The sequence below is a fragment of the Ochotona curzoniae genome, unplaced genomic scaffold (assembly GCF_017591425.1).
Source record: "Ochotona curzoniae isolate NIBS_2020 unplaced genomic scaffold, NIBS_Ocur_1.0 contig_3527, whole genome shotgun sequence".
NCBI classification, from domain to species: Eukaryota; Metazoa; Chordata; class Mammalia; order Lagomorpha; family Ochotonidae; genus Ochotona; species Ochotona curzoniae.
This window is the reverse complement of record NW_024465897.1, coordinates 285,813-311,902: the sequence shown is the minus strand read 5'-3', so window position 1 is coordinate 311,902 and position 26,090 is coordinate 285,813. Positions and strand designations below refer to the sequence as shown.

Sequence of the window (26,090 nt, the reverse complement as noted above, 5' to 3'; positions counted from 1 at the left end):
GACATGTGGATCATGCAAGGCAAGTTATTCACAAGTTTATGAATAAGAATATAAATAATGACATAATGCTATCATGATACTATAACTTATATAAAATAAATAATAATGTAAATTGTGAATACAACACTTGGCAATTCCTTGGTCAATTTTGTTATAAACCCTTTCAATAATTTCACTCCTTTAGTTCTCACCCTTACCATCTTCATATTTGTCATTGAGGAAGCAGAGGTCCAGGAACATTTACTAACTTTCCAAAGCAAGGATATGCAGAATGTAACGCGGGAGGCAAAAGAGGGACTTAAGCAAGTTTTTTTTGCCTCCTTCAACAGACAAGGCTTATTCGTAGTAATTATTTTTTATGCTGAGAATCTATGATAGTATATTCAGAATCAGAGTAGTGCAGAGCAAATCAACAAAACCCATGGTGTTCAGTCTTCCTCATCTTCCAAGAACAAAGGGATATTGAAGTTTAGGAAATTGGGAAACACCATGCTAATACAGTGAAGACATCAAAAGATGAGAATTAACATTCCACGGAACAAACAAGAATACATTGCTACAATGACGTAGAAACAATGCAGAAATAGAAGTGTTGATGTTAAGGGTATAAATCATTACAAAATCATAACAAAATCTTTGTACCTATCAGAGAAGACTACATGATTATATTTACTTAATAAAAAGGATTCAATACGGGAAAATGAGATGCAAAGGTCCAAACAAGAAATGAGATTCCAATTCAGACTTTCATCTTTTCATGACTACAATTTACGCCCCTGGTATATGGTAACTTATAAAGGAAAAGGTTTATATATGCTTTCAGTTTTAGACTTTCGTGCTTCAAGGTAGGGCATCCCCTTGAATCTACTCTGGAATCTGCTGAGGTTAGGGTAGGTTGATCACATGTGGAAAGATGGTCACACTACAAGACACGAAGCAGAGACAGGTAATGTGTCTGTCCCCTATGTCCATGTGCCTCTTATAATGCCACTGTGATCCAATTATAGGGCTCTACCATGACGACCTAATCTAATCTAGTCACGTTACAATATGTGTCTTTAGAAACCATATTTGAAATACTCTCCATTCCTAATCCATTAACATAAGATTCGAGTGGATCATGCTTTAACTTATAGACTGTTGGAGACCCCTACCTATCCAAACAGAACCACTAGTCACCATAGAAACAGGGAGATGCTGTTACAAAGATTAAAGAACTGGCACTGGAGGAACTAGATAATTGTGTTTAGATATTACAGTGCCTAGATAACCCTAAAATAAACGGGAGGTAAGTGGGAGCTAGAGCGACAAAGGAGATATTTCCATTGATGACGCTGTAATCTAAGGCTCTAAGATCTTTTCCCTTCCCTATGCTCTCCGACTTTCCAATTTCATCTGCTATTGCTTCAAAGGAGCTGAAATCTAATTGGCAAGGGAATCCTAAATTGTGTATAAAATATACATGTGCATCTTAAGTAATTATTCTAAGCAGAACAACCATTTAATTATCATCCTAATTACAAAATGTAACATAGTAGTAACTAAGAAAACATTTGTGTGCCCATCCAGAATATTATCCTTTCCTGTTCTTATGTAATGACTTTCTATATTTGCATTACTGATTTTCAGACAAATAATTCAGTACTGCTTATGGTTCCTTTATTTTATGTCAAATTAGCATGTGGTTGGTATGAATCAGCTAACACAGATAACTGTGACAGGACCAACCATGAACACTGCAAAAGTGTCAGTTCAGGTAAGGCTCTTGGAAAGCTTAGATCCTCTGTCCTGTTTAATGTTGCTGTTTGAGGGTGTGTTGACCTTGGTAACTTTTGCTTTGTCAGCAGAGTCATTATTGGTTTTACGATTAACAGATTGCTACCAGTGACCACTCTGCTGTTGTGCATATAATATGATTTTTTTGTATATTCACTTTAATCATAAAAACCTTTATTTTCCTTCCCCTTGGTGTGCTATCCTGTGAGATAGTTGCTGTCATATTTCATAATCAATTTATTTTCCTTGAAAGGTTGAAGACTCTGTGTTCTGATTTACAACATTTGGCACCTGAACATGGGGCTCAACTGGCAGAGGAAATCCAAGAGGTTATTGGAGGAAAAACTAAGAAGCTACTGAAACTCCAATTGAAACTCTTGAGGTAAGCAGCTCCTGGCAAATCATGGGAAACACATCTTCAGTTATGGAATAATACATAGGTCTTTTACAGGAGCTTTGGAAAGGCTCAGGAGTAAAAATCTCTCAGTGTATGTATGAGCATCTCTTTTCACTTGTGTGTAGGCAGTATCCGTGGTTTCATCCAACAAGTGTATTTTAAACTATAACATGTGGCAGAAGAGCTCAGCAGCAGGGAAAAACGATGCCAGTTAAAGTTTGACTGCTCTGTTCATTGATAATTATGAGACTTAGGCCCTTATAGTTAGATTCAGAGGTGTCTTGGTTGGTAGTTATTGATATGGACTATAGACCAAAGCCCCCACAAAAATTTTCTCTTTCTGCAGAAAGAGAAAAAAAGAAGCTTTTGTTCCCACTAACAATTTACAGAAAAGGGTGTCTAACTGTGGCAGAACGGGAAGCCTCTGCTGTAAGCTCAGCATCACTCTCTGATCATTCAGAAAGGGAGTCAGATATTATGCATTCTGATGATGACTCAGAGGGGAGTAAGATATTACAATTATTAAAGTGCAGTACAAAGGTTTACTAAAGGAGATAAGGAAACTAGGCAAAAGAATGGATAAAGCTGGCATACAAAAGAGAAAAGAATTGCTGCCAATGGTTCGAAGGTCAGCTAAAGCAATAAATAAAGTTGACATAGCAGAGAAAAAAAATGGAGCCTAAACTTCTGCAGCCACCATCTCCCCAACGCTGCCATCTCCTCCACCAGCTTCTCCAACTTGGAGACAAGCACTGCACACATACTCTGTAATTATCATTTACGTCCCTGCAGGACAAGTTGGTCTGCAATACCCTAATGGGCTTAATCAGCATCAGTAGAATAATTGGGATATCAATACCTTTAAGGAATTTAGAAAGAATGCATAAGGAATTTAGAAAGAATGCATTCCACTTACACTCAGGGATTGTTGGATACACCGTCACATGCTCAACGAATGATCCCTCAAAATTGGGAGTCACTGTTAAAAACAGTAACAGAGTCAGGAGCATATATGCAATTTAAGACTTGGTGGGAGAATGAAGCCAAACAGCAGGCTAAAAAAATCAAGAAAACAATGTTGCAATTATCATGGAACAGTTGCTGGGGATTGGACAGTGGCTGGGGCTCAGGCACAGTTGGTGTATGATGATCAAGCTATTAATCAGGTCTGACAATGTTGCATGAGAGCCTGGGACCGGTTAGAGGAAGCAGGAAAAATTCATCATTCTTTTGTGAAGATGGTGCAGGGCCCAGAAGAACCTTATGTAGACTTTATCTCCTACTTACAGGAGGCACGCAACGGGTCTTTTCACAAACAGATGTCCAGGATCTACTGTTACACATCTTAGCTTATGAGAATGCTAACTCTGATTGTCAGCAAGCTCTCTGACCAATTAAAGCAGCTGAAGGAAGTCTAGGTGATTATACGAGGGCATGTATGTGTGTAGGATCCGAAGGGTACAAGGCTATTTTGTTGGTTGCTGCATTAAGCACGAGGTTAAAGCAAAACAGACTTAAAGATTATAATTGTGGCAAATTGGGACATATATGAAAAGATTGTAGTAAATGAAACACTCAGAAATCTGGTGAGCAACTTGTGGGTTATCTAAAGGTCTGCCATAACGTGGAGACTTTCAAAGATCCTGCTCATCTGGCAGGGCTTAAAACCTTTGCCACCAAGAAGCAAATGAATAAGTGTTTTAATTATGGCAAGTCCAGACACATTCAAAAACAATGCCAAGTGCCTCTTTTAACTGAAAAAATATGGCGCTAATACTGCTAAGGATCACTATCCTAAAATATGTTCTAAATACCATAGAGGTCTACATTGGGCAAAACTATGTAAATCTAAAATTGATCATGAAGGCTGATGCTGTAGCCAGGAAACTCCTGGCATGGCCATCCCCAGACCCCGAAAAATCAGAGGTTTGCAAAAGCACCAATATCCTACCCAATTTGTGCCTACAAAGGAGTAACAGACTTAAAATCTAATGGAAGTGCTGATTAAAAGCTGATATCTCGCAGGATCTCAATGTCACTCTTTCTCAATGCTCCGTCTCTGCCCCTTTATCTTGTACTCTTTACCCTACAGGTGGAACTCTTCAGGAACAAAGTTCTAAACAATTATGGCAAATGGATGTTACTTACATATCTCTTTTACCTGAAGAGCCATTTTTATAAACTAAGCCAACATACTAATTTTTATCTATAGCTTTTTATATTAATGTAATCTTTCTGTTCTCTGCTAAGTTATTTTTTAAAGATGTTTGAAAAATTGCAGAAGTCCAATTCAGCTGTATGTACTTTCAAGAACTTCAGAACAAATAAAGCCTATTAGTAAAATGTAGACTAAAAATCCAGAAAAAAGATGAATGTTTACAATTTAGTAAATGTATTCAGGTTATTCAGTGCATATCTTTTAGGATAATTTATATTACTGAGAAAACTAAATCATAGGTCTTTAGCTTAATGGATATATTTCACAGTAATGACAGTTTTTGTCCTCTCAGGGTTTCAATTCAGACTGGATTATAATAGTCGACTTTTCACTTGCTAACTTTTAGTGGGCACTGTGAGTACCAAGCTTGTTTAGTAAAGACTTCTTAGTAAATTCTAGATTTGTCTGACACAATCTCTCTTGCACCCTACAACATTTTAGAGTTGTCAGTCTTGGAAGTCTGTGGGGGCCACCATGGTGATCAACATGGCCCCTGCTGCCAATCCTGGCTTCCTGGGTCACAGGATTTACACGACCCTTACCCATATCCAGATATGTCACTGTTTGATGTTTGTGTTGCGTGCTCATCTGGGACTCAAGAAGGCTGGACAAAGGACAACTTCTTGAGTCAGGGTCCCGTATGAGACGTTGATATGGCCCATTATGTTTCTAAATTGTCTGAGCATGGTAGCCACTTGTGTCAGTCATAGTGTATGTCTTTTTGTTAAAATTATTTGATTTAACAGGTCCAGTGCCCGATGTATGTTCCCTAAGTCATCTTGGTACAGTTAAGTATAAATTAGACAAAGGGGAAAGACTATTTGAGTCTGTTTCAAATGCCATATAAACTAACAGGTATCTCTTCTTGTTGGTTAATAAGTTTTATAATTCCAGGCACAACTATATAAAATCTAAATCTACCTGTATTTGCAAAGCATCTAAGAGATTTGGCAAACTTACGTTACTAAAAATAGAAAGTAATTCTAATCAATTAATTAGAATTTTAAAAAATCTACAAATCTTAAATTGTTACTAAAACTAATTTATTATTTTGTCTTAAATAAAGATCACTAAAACAACACAAAATATTTCTGATTAACATAATTTAAATGTTTAATATAAACCATTTTTAAAATTAATACATTAATTTATTTGCGCTTAAGTTTGACAAATTACATTCTCATTACTGTCCATAATGTACAATTTAGTTGTTAACTTGTACTCTTTAAAATTATAGCAAGCATCAAACTTTCAGGTAAATGTTTTCTAAAATTGTTAGTAATTTTCACTTAATGTTGTTCCTTGGAGTAAACAATCTGGCGACAAGCTTTTTCTTCCTTTCTCCTCTACTTTCTAAAAAAAAAAAAAAAAAAACTCTCAGGATCTCCATATCCTATAAAAGCAATGACTAATTTCTTTCTATTGTTAAATATACTTCAATTAGTAAATCTTTGCTTTTCACCTATTTTGCTATCACAGAAGTTTCCTCTGCAGCTGTCAAACTGTTGACATGGGGTCAATGGAGCTATCAACATGGTGCAACGTAAGGGAACAACAGTCTGTCTCCAGAGATGTTGTTTCTAGCCTTGGTTGCCATCACCACTATGTCCTCTGCTTTAGCTGTAAGTCGGGGTAGTAATCACATTTATTGGGCCTATATTCCTCATCCCCTACTAAACTGCCCTATCAAATCATGGAATTCGAGTATCTCGGTATGTCAATGATTCCACTCGGCTTCCTGGGCCTTTTGATGACAGGGAATCTATCTGTGTCATTTACAAAATATTCAGCTGTTTATATCCAAACTTGTGTTTGATTATTCTTTGTGTTGCTGATGGGGCCTACACATTGGAATGAATCAATGAACTCTCTGTTCTGCATGAATTGTTCTTTGTATACATGTTTATCAGAAAACAATACTGCAAATTTCTCCCTGGAATCTGTATGCTTGCTCAGGGTTCATGTGGGACTGTAGCTACCTATGAGACTGGAATGGGAATGGGAAGAGTCAGCATCTACATTCATTCTTTTTTTTTTTAAAGATTTATTTTTATTATTTTTTTTATTGGAAAGGCGGATATACAGAGAGGAGAGACAGAGAGGAAGATCTTCCGTCCGATGATTCACTCCCCAAGTGAGCGCAACGGCCAGTGCTATGCCGGTCCAAAGCCAGGAGCCTCTTCCTGGTCTCCCACGCGGGTGAGGGTCCCAAAGTTTTGGACCGTTCTTGACTGCTTTCCCGGGCCACAGTCAGGGAGCTGGAAGGGAAGCGGGGCTGCCGAGATAGAACCGGCACCCATATGGGATCCCGGGCATGCAAGGCGAGGACCTTTAACCACTGTGCCACCGCGCCAGGCCCTACATTCATTCTTAATACCTTGGTTCAACAGGCTAAACAATTTGTAGGAATGCTAATTGCAGCCATACTGGGGATTATTGCTATCATTGCTGTGCAGCTGCAGCTGGAGTGTCCTTGTATCAGGGGGTTCAGACTATTTATCTTGTGCAAAAATGGCAAAGATATTCAGAACATTTATGGGCTATCCAGAGACAAATTGATAGTCAATTATATTCTGAGATAGCCAATTAAGAATCAACTGTTATCATACTGGGAGGACAAACACAATCCATTAACCAGCGACTATCTCTAAAATGTGACTGAAATTATACTACTGTGTGCATGACTTCTGTGGGCTGGCTTGGGGGAGGGAGGGTCAGCCAGACTTGGCTATGTTCCAACATTTGTTGGCAATCATAAGAGCCATAATACATGTGGGTCAGGCTGGGCTAGGCTGATGCACTGTTACATCACTTGAGAGTTGAATCAATGGATGGGTAAGACAGAGCCAGGCTGTAACAGCAATAGGTGTGAGTGAAACTGGCTTTGGGTCAGTCGGACTTGGCCACAGTATCCACTGGTGAGTGCCAGGACTGAGAGCCAGCCATGTCAGTCTGAGTAACACCACTCACTGCACATGTGAGAATTGTTGCTGGGAGCCAATCTGATAGGTGAATTTGGTGAATTCCCTGGCAAGGCTTAAATACTTTCTGCTGAGTGTGAGAGCCAGGACTTTGAGCAGAGTAGATCAGGCTGGGCTACAGTTCCCAATGGTATTAGTGTTGTGCTGGGTCTGGAGGCAGGCTGGGCAAGGTCAAGCCATAGAACACACTGGCATGAGTGAGAGACAGGACAAGGTGCAGGCCAGAATCAGATTGGATTCCAACGCCTTCCAGTTGACACAGGGCTGGCAGTAGACCAGGTTGGGATAGGCTGCTGCACCCACCCATGAGAGCTGGACTGGGGACAGGTTGGACTGAGCCTAGCTGTAGTACTTACTGGCAAATGTTGAGATTGGGGAAAGACCATCTCATACTGGGGTGCTACAGCTGCTCACACACTCATAACCTGGGGCTAAGAGTGGGCCTGATAGTGGAATTCAGGGACTCCCTAGCTATACTGCTGTTTCCTCTAGTGAGCATGAGAATTGGGATTGGGGGTGAACTGGTCTAGTGGGTATGCCAGACTGGGAAAGGTTGCTGCACCTACTGGCATGAATGAGATGAGAGCCAGAATGAAGCAGGCCAGGCATGCTGGGTGTCAGCACTAGCTGCCAAGTGCTGGGAATGAGTGTAAGTCCTGTCAGGCTGGACTACACTACTCTCTGACAGGTGTAAAATCTGGGTTTGAAACATTCCTTGCAGGGGAACTATGGTCATTCCCCTCTGTTAGTCTGTACATATCACTGGTGAGCACAAGAATCAGGGCTGGGGACAGGCCAGGCTGGACAAGGCAATAGCACCTGTCAGGATATTTGATACAATGTCTGGGAGCTAGTAGTGCTGAGTTGAGCTGCACAACCCACCAGTGTGTATGAAAACTGGATGAGTTGTAGCATGGGTTGGGCTAGGCCACAGCAGAAAGTGGCATGAACAAAAACCAGGGATAGGAGGCTGTCTGGAGAGGACTAATTGAGGCCTCCTCACTAGGCTGCATCCACTGGTATGTGTGAGGATTGGGTCTGTGCACGCTAACCAGCATGGGCCATAGCATCTCTCAGCTTTCATGATTTACAGGGCTGGGGAAGAACTAACTAAGCTGCAATCACAGTTAGATGCATGATCTGGTGCAGGTAATGCAACACATCTGCAACACACAAGAGTGAAGTGTGAGATTACCCCAAGTGATGTTCCTTGGGATCACCCTAACATGATTGTTGAACTCATAACCTGGCCACCTAGAAAAAAAAATCACAATATGTGTGGTCCGTCCTTAGGGTGCAAGTATCAGAATGGGGTGTCCTCAGTTGATGATGCCTTTGTGGTGGACTGCATGTACAAATGCACATGGAGGACATGATGATCACCCCATAAGGCCAGCAAGGGATGTCAACTGCCTCATCAAAGGCTGCAAAGCAGAACAGCTCTCCTAACCAAGCTTTACACCATTTTGCTGGATTTGTTGCTACTATGGATGGACTTTGAAAACCAATAAACCTTGGAAAGATTTTCTCAACTTTGGTGCAATGAAGCAAGCATTTGGTGCAATGCCTCAGAACTATCAAAAACACTAAACTAACACCCTCAGAACACTATTCCCGCATCAGGGTCTCTAAGGCACCATCAAAGAAACATCCCCTATCCCCAGGTGCTAATGTAGTTTGAGAGCAAGGAGCAGTGTGGGGAGCCGTGCAGTTGGGTCGGATGGCATGGGTGTGTGATGAGCACCGCTCCTCAGTTAGCAAGGCTGCGAGGAGTTTCTGGCTGCGTGGCAAGGCCTGGCAGAATGTCTCTGGTCACCTCATTGTATGGTCTCTGCCTCACCCATTGTATGGAACTCAATCACCTCTCTGATGTTTCATAGAATTCTTCTGAGGGTGTTGTTGTTGCTTTTCTGCTAATGTGAAGTGATTCCTGTAACTGGTATGACACCTCAAATTGATCTATCATGTTATGATAAAAACACCTATAGTAACGTAAGGCCATGACACACAGTTGAAAGTATACAATAATACAATTGAGCCCACTATGTTTTCAAACATCCTGTTATGTGCCCACTTTTGTCCTAAAGTTTGCCCTAGTATAAGTAATGTTTTCCTTAAGAAATGGCTTGATAATATCTTGCAACAGATGGCAATCATGGAGGTACAAAGAGTTTGTTTACCATGCACCTCGAACTGTTACAACACATGATATGACGCATTTTAGTTTCTTACCACAGAAAGCAAAAGTATATGGGGCATCTTTTATAAGGAAATAAATGTGAACCCCCTCAAATTGGCTAAAAATTTCTATCTTATATTGGCATTCATATTTATGAAAAGAAAACAGTTTATATAGATGAAAGAAAGTTTCTTGTAAAGGCCCTCTGTTTGTAGATTGGCTGAATTGCCTTGATCCCTTTCACTGCCCTTTAACAAAAGAACAAAAAACAATTGAATCAGCACTAGGTGACGGTGACCGTAATTAATGCATGATTTGATTATAAGATTTAGCAAAAAATCTATGTTATATGCTTTTATAAAATCCTTTCATTTATGATCTTTTAATTCTGTATTCTTAATATTTTAATCAATATTAGTTTGTGTTTAGTAAACATTGATTTTGAGTATAAGTAAACTACTTGTCAATATGTAACTGCTTGTGCTGCCAACCGTGGAGTTCCTGGCTTCAGCCAGGTGATTGCAGGTTTCAATGAGTAATGGTTTGCTAAGAATGTTTTCTTTGAAATAGAAAAATATTTTTTAGGATTGCTTCTTGCATTTTCATAAACATGATGTAAGGAAAAATGAAACAATTGGATGTTGTGCAAAAACTTGTGATGATTTATGTATAAATAAAGAAGGCAACTTTTCTGAGTTGTCCATTATGAGCATCAAGTCATAGTGGTCCGTGTCTTATCTCTTCCTATCATCTCGCCGATCCACGCATCCTTTGCAAGCTCTCAGTCAGCTGGAACTGGTCTCTGGCAGAGCAGCTCCCTCCCCTTCCTCCCTTGTAGACAAAGGGGGAAAAAAAAAACCTGAAACATGTCCCACTTACCTGCCTCTGTAACTGAACCTTCACACTCAAATCAGAAGCTCATATGGGTATGCATCCCTGTCAACTATGTAAACAATATTAAAAAATAATAATAATCAGTAAAAGCAAAGAGATAGCAAATTAGCAGAAGTGAATAAAGATGACAACATAGCATACTAAACTTAGAAGATACAGAAAAATCTGCATTTTGAGGAAAGTTTTTAGTAATTAGCGTTTATATCCTGAAATTAGGATGGCTTTAGATCAGTGAGCTTACAATACATCTCAAGGACCTAGAAGAACAACAAATCAAGTACAACATTAGTAGGAAGGAAAAATAATACACTATTGACTCCATTAACTTAAGAAAATGAGAGAACACTCAAATTAATAAATCCTGGATGAAAAAGGAGATGTTTTTATGGATGCCACAGATATAGAAGAGTCATTGGGGGTTACTGCAAATAACTATCTGGCACATTCAACCACCAAAATTGATTCATGAAAACCCAGATAACATGAAAAGATCAATATCAAAGACAGATATTGAATAATTAATTAAAACACTGTCAACAGAGAAAAGCCCAGGCCCAGATGTCTTTATTGTTGAATTCTACCAAACTCTTCAAAAATTGATTCCAGTGCTACCCCACTATTCAAAGCTGTTTAAAGGGAGAGAACACTTCCTAACGCCTTCTATGAGATCATATCACCTTGACTTCCAAACCAGAAAGTGACAGCAAGAAGGAGAACTATCGGGCTGTTGTCCCTGGTGAACACAGAAGAGAAAATCCTCAATAAAATACAAAATAATTAAATATGAAAATATATCAGAAAAATCATGCAGCTACACTGAATGGGATTCATCTGTGTTATGCAGGGACACTTCAATATATGTGAATAAATAAATGTGATACTTCGTATGAAAATTAAATAATCAACATTGAATGATAAAAAGCATATGGTTATCTCAACAGATGTAGAGGAAGCATTTGATAAAACACAACACCTTTAATGAGAAAACGCTTTAAGCAAACAGGATAGAGAACGATCATTGCTCAACATGACCAACGTAATTTACAACAAATCCATTACCTCAGCATCATTTTGAATATGGAAGTGTTGGTAGCATTTGCACCAAGATTTGAAACCAGTTATGCTCACATTCACCACTGCTGTTCAATATAACTCTGTAGGCACAGAGGTTAGGCAAGAAAAAAGATCAAATGGATATAAACTGTAAAGGAGAAAGTAGACTTATCCCTGTTTGCAGAAGACACCATCCTGTACATAGAAGATGGATCAAAAGACCGCCAAAATAAACTATTAGAACACAGAGGAGAGCTTGCTAAAGTTGCAGGTTATAAAATCAATAGCCATGATTGAGAAAGAACATGTAAAAGCAATACCTTTCACAATAGCATTCAGGACTTTAAATGCCTTGAAATAAATTTAACAAAGCAAGTGAAAGATTCTTGCAATGAAAATTACCAAACATTATTGACTGATATAGAAGAAGAAAAAAGTGGAACAATCTTCCATGTTTATGGATTGGAAGAATTAATATTGTCAATCTTTCATAATGCTCAAAGCAATTTACAGATTTAATATCAATAAACTATTAAAGACATTCTCAGATCTCCTTGCTAAATATGTATTGGAAAATGTGTGAAATGTGTTCACATTATATCAATAAAGTGTTCACTTTATAATAATGTGTATGTGTTTATAGGAAATGTGTTCACTTATATCAATAAATAATTTAAAATAAACTATAGAATGAGCTTTAAATATTTCAAATTGAATCATAAAAATCATGAATATCTAAAACACTCTTAAAGAACAAAAACAAGGCCCGAGCTGTCACAACATCGAATTGAAAGATATTAAAGTGGAATTACAATAAATCACTCTAGTACAGGCAAGAAAACAAACATTTAGAGCAACGGAGCAGAACAGACACACAGGGATTTATCCAGGTATCTACAGTCAACTAATTTTTGACAAAGAGCTAACATAATCCCTGGAAAAAGGCCGTATGTTCAACAAATACTGTTGTATAAACTGAATCCAGGCATGCAGAAGTATAACACAACACCCCTACCTAACACCTGACACAGAAATCAACTCAGAATGAAGCAGGGATCTTGATCTGGGCAATGAGAATCTGGGTAAGATCTCAAAGGCACAGAAAACAAAAGCAAAAACTGACAAGTGGAATCAGAAGATTCTCCACAACCAAGACAATACTCAGGAGAGCAAAGACACTGTTCCTTTGGTAAAGGGTTAATAACCTATAAGAAACTCAGATAACTCAATAACAAGCAAGCAAAACCCTGATTCAAAAATTATCAGAAGTCATGAATAGACATTTCTTAGAAGAAGAAATACAGATGGCCAGCAAGTAAGCAAAAGTTTTGAATTTTTCTCTCAAAAGCCAAAATGAGGTTATCTCACTTCACTAAGATTGGAGATGATCAAGAAATACTAATTATTAGTGATGACATGGGAAAAAGGAAACTTTGCACATTATTCATGACAGTATTCACAGAAGCATATATTAGAACAGTCATTACAGAAAGCAGTAGGAAGACCCACCAAAAAAATCCTAAAAGTATGACTTGAATGTGATTTACCAATCACATTATGAATATTTCTGAATGAAATGGATCAGTGCAGAAAACATCTGATTTCCCATGTTTATTGCAGCACCATTCATCATACCATTCATCATGGAATCAACCTGTGTGTCCATCATTATATACACATTAGAATACTATGTAGCTATAAAAAGCAACATCATATCACTTGTGATAACATGGATAAACTTGGAAGACATTCTGTCAAATGAAATAAACCAGATGCAGAAAGACAAATACTACATAATCTCATGCTTTGTGAAATATATAACAAAGTTGATTTCCTAGAAATCAGATACAAAACAATGGTTTCCAGAGGTTAGAAACAAGTTTGAAAAAATTTGAGAGAGTGACCAATGAGTGAGGTCTCATATGATTTGGCACAGTGAGGTTAATTGCAACATATTCAGTGTAGCTGTAGAGAGGATTTTGAATGTTATCATCACAAAGAAATACAGATGCTGAAAGTGAGGGATATGGTAATTATCCAATATGATCATTCCACAATGATACAGGTTATAATATCAGGTTTGGAAGTTTCACCTTGTATTTTAGAAATATGTTAATTATTATGGGTCAATTGAAAACAGACTTTCAAGATCTACCTAGAATGACCATATCAATATTATACAACCTATACATCAAATTGAGAAGTATTACCAAAGATAGTTTATCATGAGAAAAATTTAATTCATAAATACTCTGATAAAAGAACCACAGACACTAAACTTATGAATAACCATAACCAAGGAAATTAGCCCTCAACTCACCCTGCTTTCCTTCTTTAACCACATTTAACACAGTTTAAAATTACGAAGAATTACTGCTGTGACTTAAATTAAGACATACTACCACTTACCAAAAGTTATCAGTGTCATCACATTTCACTTTGCTCAATGTGTGCCTCTCCAAATCTAATTCTAGAAAGTAACTGAATTGATTATTGAGTTTATTTTGTTTTATTTAGAGACTATGCCTACCAAAGTCCAAAGCCAATTTCCACAAGTTCCTGAGGACAGGCACACTCAGAGTAAATATTTAAACTGATTTAATTTTAAGGGCCCAAAAGCCCTTTTTAAAAGTATTTATCTCCATGCCCAGCACGATAGCATAGTGGTTAAAGTCCCGGCAGCCCCGCTTCCCATCCAGCTCCCTGCTTGTGGCCTGGGAAAGCAGTCCAGGACGGCCCAAAACTTTGGGACCCTGCACTCGCGTGGGAGACCTGGAGGAGGTTCCTGGCTCTTGGCTTCGGATTGGCTCAGCTCCCGCCATTGCGACCGCTTGGGGAGTGAATCATCGGATGGAAGATCTTCTCTGTCTCTCCTCTTCTCTGTATATCTGACTTTACAATAAAATTAAATAAATCTTTTAAAAAGTGATTATTTGCTTTGCATTTACTAGAAGATATTCTATTTCCTGATCTCACATGGCTAAGAAAACTGTTTCCATTGATCTGTTGCAGTAACAAATTGTGGATATTGATGAGGCTTCACTGTGAGGGTCCACTCAAATTCACAGTGGATTGATCAAAGGGCATTTTTAAAAAGATTTAATTATTTTTATTGGAAACTGAGATATATATAGAGAAGGAAAGACAGAGGAAGATCACCCTGGTGATCTCACTGCCCATAGCTAAGTGGATTCAAAGCCAGGAGCCAGCAGCTTCTTACAGTTCTCCCACTTGGTTGCAGGGTCTCAAGGCTTTGGGCCATCCTTGACTGCTTTCCCAGGTCACAAGCAGGGAGCTGATTGGGAAGTGGAGCAGCCAGGACACAAATTAGCATGCATATGGGATCCCGCCTCAGGCAAGGTAAGGACTTTAGCCACTAGGTTACTGCATGGGGCCCAGAGTAAATTTTATATGTCAGGGAAACAGTGTGGCCTCTCGACGTAAGAAACATCCTCCTCAATGTTTTTAATGTTTGGCATGGACGGAAAAGCACTGAGGTGCAGAGTCTTTGAGAATATAAAAGACTCCAATATAATCTATATGCTTTAAAGTTAGAATTTTACAAGGTTTATCTTTTTAGTGAAAGGCAGATTTACAGAGAGGAGAGCATAGATAAAGATTTGCTGTTTACTGGCTCATGTCCTAAATGGCCGCAACAACCAGAGCTCAGCCAATCTGAAACCGGGAGCTTCTTTAAGGTGTCCCACATGGGTGCATGTCTTTGAGCCATCCTCCTCTGCTTTTCCCAGGCCATGCGCAGGGAGCAGATCAGAGGTGGAGCAACTGGGACAAGAACCGGTGCCCATAAAGGATACAGTTACTTTGAGTTAGGAAATTAGCTGGTTGAGCCTATGTGCCAGCCCCCAGAGTTAGAACATTTAAAGAAAGTTATGCTAGAGTGAAGTTCAGTGCCAGGGTCAGTATGCAGTGGAGAAGCTAACCAGTATTCTGCTGAGCTGGTAAAGCTGGTGAACACTGACCAGTTATAAGTTGGGGTGAAGCTTCGTTACTTAGTCTCTTTCTCTTCCAGTGGTGCCTGGTATATGGGTCCCAGTCACTGAGCCCAGGGACCCTGCTCCTCTGCATGACTTGGATGCTGTTCATAGGTTGGTTAATGAGAAGAATGTAATGGAGAGATGATCTGATGTCAATGAGAGAGGGTGAGTTCAGTCCCATTCTCAATAACTATAACTTTTTCAAAATTTTAATTAATTTACTATTCCATGATACAGTTTCATAGGCTCTAGGATTTCCCTTTCCTGCTTCTCAAACACACGCTCCCCATCCCTCACTGATTCTCCCATATCATTGCAATAGTATAGTTCTTCACAATTAGCCTTAAGTCCATCATTCTGCTATTTAGGTGTCTCCTGACATTGTAGACATGGGAAATGGCAAAGAGTCCAGTAGCCTATTGTCAAGATACATTTAACTGTTTCATTGGAAGTCCATCTTTGATTTGCAAGTAGAGATGCACACTGCATTGTATCTTCACATCTGTATGTGACAGTCTGCTTCGTACAATTAGTATACACCCCACCTCCAAATTAAAAATCATGGAAAAATCAACAAAAGAGAAAAAAAAATGGAAAATTTACGACTTGTAATCAAATAACATGCTACTGACTGATCAATATGTTGCTTACAAAATGGCTATTAAAATAACAAGTGATGGCAAGGCTGAGGAGAAAGGGTGCACCAATAAACTACAGCTGGGTGTGCAAATTGGTAAAATTATTATGATTGGGAGCATAGGAATTCCTCAGGAAACTGAAAGTTGAATTTACCATATCACCTGGATATCATACTCCTGTGAATATATTCACATGAAGTAAATGCAGCATATGAAAGAGACACCTGCACTTTTTTGTATAAAGCAGCTTGCCTCAGAGATAATTCCAGGCATACATATTTGCTTCCTGAAGGAGCTTCAGCTGGTGTGAGTAGCACTATTTCTGTGACCCATTTTTGGTTTAATCTCCTTGTGACCCACTCTGGAAATTGAGGAATCTTTGTGATGTCAAGTGACCTAAGACCTCAGAAAAAAGCAGGGTCACATATTATTGGTCCATTATCAGATCTATCTTTCAACTATGTCTTCTACTGCCCTAAAGGAAAGCTTCTAGCTACTGTGTAGATGACTAATCTCCATGTGACTTGGTAGGCTTCCATAAATTTTTAGTTCTCTCTCAATGCACATATGTGTCTATATATGCACACATGCATACACATATATGCATATATGAATAAATACAAATATAATTATATAGTATGTTATGTATACTATGCATAATATATACATATGCATATACATTATTCTATTTATGCAAAATGACAACTTAATGTATTTTGTAATACAGATTTAGGAGCACACCATAAACTTCCCTCATGCTCAATTTCTCTGTATACCCTTGTCTCTTTTTTTGTTTGTTTGTTTTTAAAAAATTTACAGTGGCATACTTTCATAATCACAGGCTTAACGCTTCATTAAGTAAAAAACAATTACAGCACATACCAAGTACAATAATAAACTACACCTCCTCAAGAATATAGACAACACTGTAGTAATAATCAAATCTCCAAATGTCAGTCTTGCTCACATAGATTACTGCTCTGTACCCTGTGTATTAGCACAGATCAGGGAAATAATGATATTCTTTCTTGAACAGGTTTTCCCATTCTTTTCAACATAGCTAGGCTGAACATTTTTCAAGCTTTAATGCTCTAGTTCCTTTTTGCTTAAAAACACTGTCTTTAATAACTGCTTCTCAATTTTCGTTATTCGTGTAAGTACCAAACCACTCCTTCAACACATTGGCTAGAGAAGCCTTTGGTCATACGAGCAACTCCAACTCTTACTGCAAGTTCTACCATCCACAAACACCAGACGATGAGTGCAATTTAGCCAAGTTCTACGTATTCCCTCTCCTCCACGGTCCCATCACACACTCACAACCTCATTCTGAGGTCTAATTAGAGTGCTCTAGCCAATGTTCCTGTCAGTTTTCAGGACTACTGGGTATTCTCTAAGGAGGCTGAGGCTTTCTCTGTAGCTCTTCTTTCATCTTTCTGGGCCCTTGCCAGTATTACCTTGAAACTCCATTCTTAGCAATCTAGGTGTATCCTTTTACGCCCTTCAAAATTCTTCCAACCTGCGTTCCATGCTGTTTCAAGGCCACTCCCACAATCTTAAGCCTTTCATGTAACAGCTGGCTCTCTCCTCAAGCTCTCCACTTAAAAGTAATGCAAACCTGACTGACACAATATCCATTGATCCATGAATTTGTTTAAAAAGGCAGCCTATATACACTATTTTTCATCCATCAAAAAAAGAAATTTCTGACAGCAGAATGAATGAAAGTGAGGTCACCATGCCGTGTGAAGCAATCCAGACCAAGACAAGGCTCTCATGTCATTTTCCTGTGTTGAAATTAAAAATGTGAGATCTGAGCCTACAGTAGTGATGATGGGGCTGGAAAAGTGGTGGAGGGGGTATTGAGGAAGTTGAAGAACTGATCTCACAATACAGTGAGACAGAAATAACAAGTTTTAGTGTTCCATGGCACATTGGTGTGACTGTGGTTCACAATAATATGTTATGCCATGCAAAGAACTGCAATTCAGGATCTGGGAATCTCCAAACAGGGAGAAAAATAAGCAAAGAAATGCTTGTTGCTGACTTGATCAGTGTGTGTGTGTGTGTGTGTGTGTGTGTGTGTGTGTGTGTGTGTGTGAGAAGAAATGCACTGTGCCTGCACCCTTGGTAATGTACAAATAGTGCATGCTAATCAAAATTACGAAGAACAAAATTAAATGTAATTTTTAAATGTTTTTTTAAGAAATCAAAAAAGTAAGACAATGGGAGAGGACAGAAGGGTGGAAATGAAAGAGGAGGGATGGAGGGATTATCATTATAGTAGAGCTGTATCTCTATGAACTACACTGAATGCGTTCTCTTGTCTTAATATCACATGAATGTGAAAGATAATGAAGCATTAAAGATAATAAAATGGTAAAGGAAAGAAAAAAAACCTTAGGTATAACCTTGGTGGCATAACATCATTTCTAGCATTCTGTAATAGAAATGAAGGATTCCATCATTGCTTATTTGTAATCATTGAGCTTCCTTTATATTTGCATAAAACCTTTTAGTTTTTATTAGATAATTTATTAGTTTTTATTAGTTTATTTATTAGTTTTTATCAGTTTCCCAGAAGTCTTTTGCCACACTTTCACTCACACCATCTTTTATATGTAAATTGTTCCTCAGTATTCAGGTGCCCAAGTTATCTATACAGGGGAGAGTAGTGTCAGGTTCAACCTGGACCTCATGTGGCTCAGTAAGAGGCAGCATTTTCTTTTGAACTCTGATAGCACACTGTGTATCAGCTGTGCTTGTGTATTACAGTATCAAAAAGCTGTCAGGCATGTAATTGTATTTTAATGGAGAGATGCTTGAAGAACCGACACATCACTGTTTCAATGACAAGCACAGAAAATTAGGTCATCTGACTGTATCAATAATACTGTGAAAGTAAAGCTTTAAATGAGTTTACATTGTTTCCTCCTTCACCCTGAAAGCCCACCCTGACTCTCTTCTTAAAAACATGGAATTGCTGTGAGTTCAGCGTTTGATTTCACTTTGCTTCATTTTAACTCAGGAGTTTCAAACTGTATACTTTGAATCAAAATACAGTACTGAATATGTAAAACTCTGTTTGGTTCTTTCACACAAACATCATAACATAATTCACTCTTAAGTCTCAAAGATGTCACTTTCTAAACATGTTTGAATACTGTGTAGCAGGCACATTTTAGTTTGTGGAGAAAGTACAATAAACAAATCAATGTCCAATAGTGATTTCATGGACGACTGGAAGCAAGGTAGCTTTCACAGTAGACTTTAAATAGATTTAACTTTCGACTGTGGCTGCATTCTGAAAAATAATCCACCTCTGTAACTTTACTGAAAAATGGGTCTCTGCCTGATCACTAAATGATGTGAGGAGGGTTTTCACAGCCCTGTTCTGGTGGTGAGGAAAGGCCTATAAAAGAGGTGTTAGCAAGATGAATTTGAACTGTGTGATTTTGTATGGAAAGATTTTCTTCATTTGATCAATTCACATAGAGTCACTGTGTCTTGAGTCACTTGTTCTGCCCCAGTGTTTTCTACAAGGCACTGTATAATGCTGGAGGTCTTGGAAAATTCCAGAACCTCCATGTTGGCTTTCTGTGTACTGTCAAGTACCTTGGGTAGGCTCGTAATCTACTGGAGAACTTCACTGCAGTGCCCCAGCCATTTCATCCTGTCTCCAATCCTTAACCGTAACATTGATCCTGACAACAGCACTGGGACGCTCAGGCATGAAGTGTTCTGGACACAGCATCCCATTGGAAATGCCACTGTTTCACCCATCTGTCCTGGCAGGTTCTTCATGTAATTTGAAGATTCTCTAGCTTAAGTAGACCATTCACAGGACTCTGTGAGAAGGACTGGGTGTATGGTCAAAGCCACGTCCCCTTGACCGCTGTGACTGGTGTAAGGGGACTTAAATAAATACGTTAATTCTATGAGCTGGTTCTCAAGATACACAGTAAGGAACAAGCTTTAAGCCTTTGGGTGCTGCAGCCAGCTAACACATCGACCTTTAAAAAATATTAATTACTTTCTACTATAGAAATGCCAGCAAATGTAGAGATAAAAAGACTAGATAACTAGCGACATGAATTCTATCTCAGAGGTTATAGTCTCCTTTTAAAAGATGGATTTTTTGGGACCGGTGCGGTGGCGCAAGTGGTTAAGGTCCTCGTATTGAACACCTGGGACCCCATATGGGAGCCGGTTCTATCCCCGGCTGCCCCGCTTCCCTTCCAGCTCCCTGCCTGTGGCCAGGCAAAGTAGTCCAGGACAGCCCAAGGCTTTGAGACCCTGTGCCCGCATGGGAGACCCGGAAGAGGCTCCTGGCTTCGGATCGGCATAGCATCGGCCGTTGTGCTCACTTGGGGAGTGAATCATCGGAAGGAAGATCTTCCTCTCTGTCTCTCCTCTCTGTATATCCGCCTTTCCAATAAGAAAAAATAATAATAAAAATAAATCTTTTTTTAAAAAAAAGATGGATTTTTAAAACTTATTTACTTGGTTATTTATTTATTGGAAACAGTTACATAGTGAAAGGGAGAGACAGAGAGACAAAGAAAGATCTGCTGGTTCATTCCCAAATGACCAAAACATAAGGTCTGGGCAAGGCAGAAGCAAGGAGCCAGGACTCTATTCGGATCTCCCACATGGGTGGCAATGCACCAAGCACTTAGATCATCTTCTGCTGCTTTCCAAGGCACATCAGCAAGGAGCTGGATCAGAAGTGGAGCATCCGGGACTTGAATCAGCACCCATATGCAAAGCTAGTTTTTCAGGTGATGGCATACCACAATACAAGCCCTGAACTTTTACTTGTAAGTGCATCCATTTGAAATATGTAGATAATATAAAATCATTTTGAATAGTGTGTATCAAAAAATTGCTAGGTCAGTATACACAATCTGTGGTGTCAGGGGATGTTGATGCACTCTTCATTTCCTGTTTGAATTTCAGATCAGTCAGATGGAGTCTTGGGGGAAAAATGTATACGACCATGATATTTAAAGATTCTCTTTAAGAATACCTGTAGAGATGCGGGTTTTAAGATGGCTGACGTAGGAGGAAGGCTGTGAGGGAGAGCCCAGTGAGAGAGGGATAGAACGCTACAGAAGCAGCAAAGAGGAACAGCAAAGAACCGCAGGGAGAGGTGCATGAAGTTCCCTGGACAGTGTGGAGCCAAAAAGATCCACACAACTCGGAAGAACAATGAGAACAAAACAAAACAAAAGGCAGGGAAGACTGCGTCCCACTCCAGACCTACTGAGTAACCTTTAAGAGCAGCCGACAGGAGATGCAGCCGACCCAGAGACAAGGAAACCGGGAGGGATCGTCACCGGCAAAGGTCTTCAACAGCAGCAGAGGCAGACTGCAACAGCCTGAGGTTCGGGTGAGCCAGGGAAGGGTTAACAGCTTCTGGAGCCTGCCTTCCAGGGACGGGCACAAAGCCCAAGCCTCTGGGGTGCTCCTTTTACCCTCCCTTCCTGCAGAGGTTCCAGCCTCTGAGAACACAGGGAAAGCGCCTTGAAACTTCCGAATCTGTGCCTTGGAAGTGGCACACAGTAGTCCTGGGTGCTGAGAAGGCACAAAGAAAGCGCCCCAAATATTCCTGCGCTGTGTGGGCCAGTGCATCTCAGTGCGCAGAAACTACCAGCAAGGGTCTAGAATCCCCCACACCCTGATACCCTGTGGGTGGGCAACACACCAGGAGGGCTCTGAACACCACGCTGGGCTGGGCGGTCCTGCCTGCAGAAACCACCTCCGCAGCGCAGGGGCTACACCAGGAGGGCTCTGAGCACTGGGACGTGCAGCGCTGTGTGACCCTGGCACGCAGGAGCCACTCCCATAGAGTGACTTGCCCAGCCTCACTCCTTCTGGAGTGGCAGGGGCCATCCTGGTTCAGATAGCCAGAGTGCCAATAGTGCTGGGCTTTGCCCAATGGCTGCCCAGTGGCCAGCCCTGGAGGCCTGGGGGTGTGGAATTATTACCCTAGTATATCCATGGATAAGGCCACTGCCCCTGTAGGTGAGGAATGAATCCTGAGGGACTCCTAATGCCAAGGCCACTGTACTTGCAGATAAGCGAGGGGACTGAGATCTAATGGTTTGGAGGGGAGAGACCAGATCAGTATGGGTCAGACCAATCATCTGCTAACGTGGGAGTCCTGAGATGAGCTTGTTAACATGAAACATTGCTGACTACAATACACCAGTCCACACAATAACTAGGGCTAGGGGCTTGTCTAGCAGGGCTAGATCCCAGTACCTGACTGAATGTCAGAACAGGGGACAGGTCACATTAGGCAGGGCCACAACACTAGCCAACATGTAAGAGAATCATATCTGGGGGTAGATTCTGTGGACAATATGTGGGCTCAACTCCGTGAAAATACAAGTCCTGCTGGTTTGCTTAAGTGTGGTGATGGGCTGAGCTAGGTGTGACCATGGAATCCACCAACTCTCACAGGTACTGGGACTGAGAATAGGCTGGGCCAGGCTGTAGCACCTGCACATACATCCTAAGATAGGATGTGGTGCAGGCTGGGCCACAACATTCACCACCTCATTCAAAACATAAGATGGAAGGGCAGGCTATGCCAGGTAAAGGGCCTAGCACACTGGCATGTGTGAGATCTGAGTCTGGAAGTGGGCCTAGTAGGGAAACTTGGGAAACTCCCCTAGTGGGTCGTAGCTCTGGCTGGTGAGCAAGTGGTCCAGGCCTGGGTTTTGGGCAGACTGAGCAAGGTAGCTCCATCCATTGACTAGAGTGTGGGTTGGTTTTGAGAAGGGGTGGATGGGGCAGGGCCAAGCAAAGTTTATCTCACTGGAAAGTGCAGAAACAAGGTTGAAGCATGGGTCATGCCAGGTTAGGCTAACACACCTACCAGTTTACATGAAGCAAGGATGGAAGCAGACTGAACAGGACCAGGTTCCAGCATCTGCCAGCAAGATTTGGGACTGGAGGCAGGCCTGGTCAGGCCAGATTACAGTATTCAAAGGTAAAGGCCAAGACAGGTGATGGACTGTGCCAAGCTGGATCAGAGCAACCACTGGCACACACGAGATCTGAGGCTCGGGATAGGCCTGGTTGGGGAGTAAAGGGGAAGCCCTGGCTGAGTTGTGGTTCCCACTGGTGAGTGTGAGGGCTGAAGTGGGGTCTGCTGTCTGGTCTAGAAATGGCTGCAGTGTCCCTGTGCATGGATGTGGACGGGCTCTGGGGTGTGTTGGACTGAGTTGGACCCTAGCACCCACTGGTGCTTGTGAGACCTAGGGTGGGTGTAGGATGGGCTGGGCTAGGTCTCTGCCCCTTGCTAAGCTATGCATGAGATGTGTCTGGGTGTGGATCAGGCTTGGTTGGGATGTAACACCCAACAGCAAGAACTGAAATGGGTGAGGGCTTGTCAGGAAAGGACACTGTTCCTGTTAGGACAAGGGATGGACTAAGCAGGGCTGGCCCATGGACCCACTGGTGTGTGTGAGATCTGGCATAGAGAGAGGTTCTGATGGAGGAGCTTGAAGAATTCCTCTGTCAGGACACAGTCCCTGCAGATGAGTGCAAGAACCACAGTAAGGAGCAGCCCAGACCGGGTCAGGGAATGGTATCCACTGGCATACATTTGACTTATGTTGGGGGTAAACCAGATTGGGCTGGTTGGTATCCCCTGCTGGCAAATCCAAGCACCACAATGGGGTGTGGGTCAGGCTGAGTCAGGTCAGAGCACAAACCAGTTTACATAAAGGCCAAGATTGGGGGCCATCTGGGCTGGGCTGGGCTATAACCCCCACCAACATGAGCTGGAATTGGGGGAGGGGCCCGACCAGGCTGCATTACCCCCTGGCAAATGCCAAAGTGAGGCAAGCCATACCAAACTGAACAGCAGTGCCCAGCCAGTACCCGTGGATCTGGGATGGTTAGGGGTAAACTTTGTAGGAGGGTTGCATATGGCTCCCCTGCTGGAACACCACTCCCACTGGTGAGCATGAGAGTTGGGATGGGGGAAGACAAGGCCAGACAGGGCTATAAGCACTTGTTGGCCTCATGTGAGCTGGATCAGGGGAAAGCTAGGCTGGATTGGTTGAACCTACAGGTGCATGCATAAGCCAGATTGGGTGTGGGTTGGTTGAACTTTGTCATAGCATTGCCTGGCAGATGCTGATATGGAGGCCAATTATGTAAAATGAAACTACAAAAAAACCTGGAGAGTGCAAGGTCCAGGAGTAGGAGTGGGTCCATTGGGGAAACAGTGGGCACCTACCTCCCTCTGGGTTGCCACTCTGATTGGTGGATACAAGAACCGGGACTGGGGCAGGTATGGCTAGACAGAGAGTGGCACCTGCCAGCAGGTGTTGGGGCTGGAGATTTGGACTGATTGGGATGAACTAGGCTTCAATGCCCATTGACAGGTTTGAAAGCTGAAGGGGATGCGGGGCAGACTGGACCAGTTTGCTGAGCATCTTGACAGGCACGGGAACCAGGTCAGGGGTCAGGTCTGGTGGAAGTTATTGTGGGCCGCTGTGACTAGGCTGAAGTTCCCACTGGTCTACATGAAGGCTGAGTGTATGGTGGTCAGGATTGGAATATGCTACATCACCTATTGGTTTGTGTAGAAGATAGGGCTGGAGACAGAACTGACCAAGCAATTGCAGCCACTAGCATGTGCATACACTGGTTGAGGTGATGGATGGTGCTAGACCCTGTGTTGACAAGCACATACAACAATCACGTCTGGGATCACTTGGGATGAAGTTTCTTTGGGGATTCCCCCAACTGAACTGCTGGACTCAGAACCCCAACCATGGAGAGAATTGCGGCTTTCATGGTCTAAGCATGGATTGCATGTGTCAGAGCTGGGCCTCCTCAGTGGCTTAGAAGGATCAGTGGACAGCATAACCAGTTGCACATGGAGGGTATGGCAGCATATTGGAATCTGCAGAGAACATCTGGTGCCATAGCAGAGGACAGAGGACAGAACAAATTGATCAACTGCCCCCAGCCAAGTGTTGGCAGTGAATACCTGGGCAAACGGAGACCCTAAGGTGGACTGTGTCAACCAGTGGATTCTGGAGAGGTTTTATTGTGGTTGGAGTGGTGAGACTTGCAGTAATTCAGAACTGATGAACTATCAAAAACCACTTGAGCAGCACCCTCAGAGCATGTCCTACACGGAGAACCCTGGAATGATCTTGGGTGGCTGTCCACCATCCCAGGATTCAGAGGCAGTTGGGAGGAAGCTGAGTGTGGCTTCCTCCCTTTTTCTCCCCCCTTACCCTTGTTACAGGAAGGGATAAAAGAGATTGTGCAAATAATGATCTCACCCACCTTCCTGTAACCCTAATAACATGCAAAAGTTATCAAAAATTGTTGGGGGCACTAACAATTTCCTGCCCTGTGATTGGCCCTTTGCCCTGATTGGTGTGTCTTGGTGATCTTTAACCTGATTGGAAAGGTTTGGCAGATAAGCAGGGAAGCTTGGCGGGAGAAGGGCTTCAGCGTAACAGAATTAATGGACACAATGGTTTTTAACGGAAGATCACAATAAAGCACCTCTGGGACTCTCTCCAGTGTCAGGAGATTTCTTCCGTGGGACAGGAGACCCAGATAACTGGTTCTGTGGCTCGGCTAGAAGTCAGCTGATGAACACCAGGAAGGTAAGCTGAGCAGATCGCTCAGGTAGCTGCTTACAGCGGGAATTAGTTTACAACTGAGCTTTTTGCTCAGGAAGCCACACTACGTGGGGACGTGCACGTCAAGTGCACGGGTGTAGCGCCCATTCAGGCTCACAGTTTAGCACCTGTTCAGGTTCGTGGTTTAACGCCCATTTAGGTTCCCGTATTAACGACCATTCAGGTTCGCGGTTTAATGATCTGTCAATTTCGTGATTTGACGATCGGTCAAGTTTGCAGGTTAGCAATGATCAGAGGTGTTAGAAATATGGCCAATTTAACTTCTTCAGTGCA

The 26,090-nt window shown here is 41.5% G+C and overlaps 1 long non-coding RNA gene across 1 annotated transcript; it reads left to right on the top strand.

The window, feature by feature from the left end:
* Positions 1–8,062: 8,062 nt before the first annotated feature.
* LOC121157577 lies at positions 8,063–25,289 on the top strand. The gene is made up of 3 exons (XR_005884074.1): positions 8,063–8,073; positions 14,854–14,858; positions 25,170–25,289. It is a non-coding gene; the product is annotated as an uncharacterized LOC121157577 (long non-coding RNA).
* Positions 25,290–26,090: the final 801 nt, after the last annotated feature.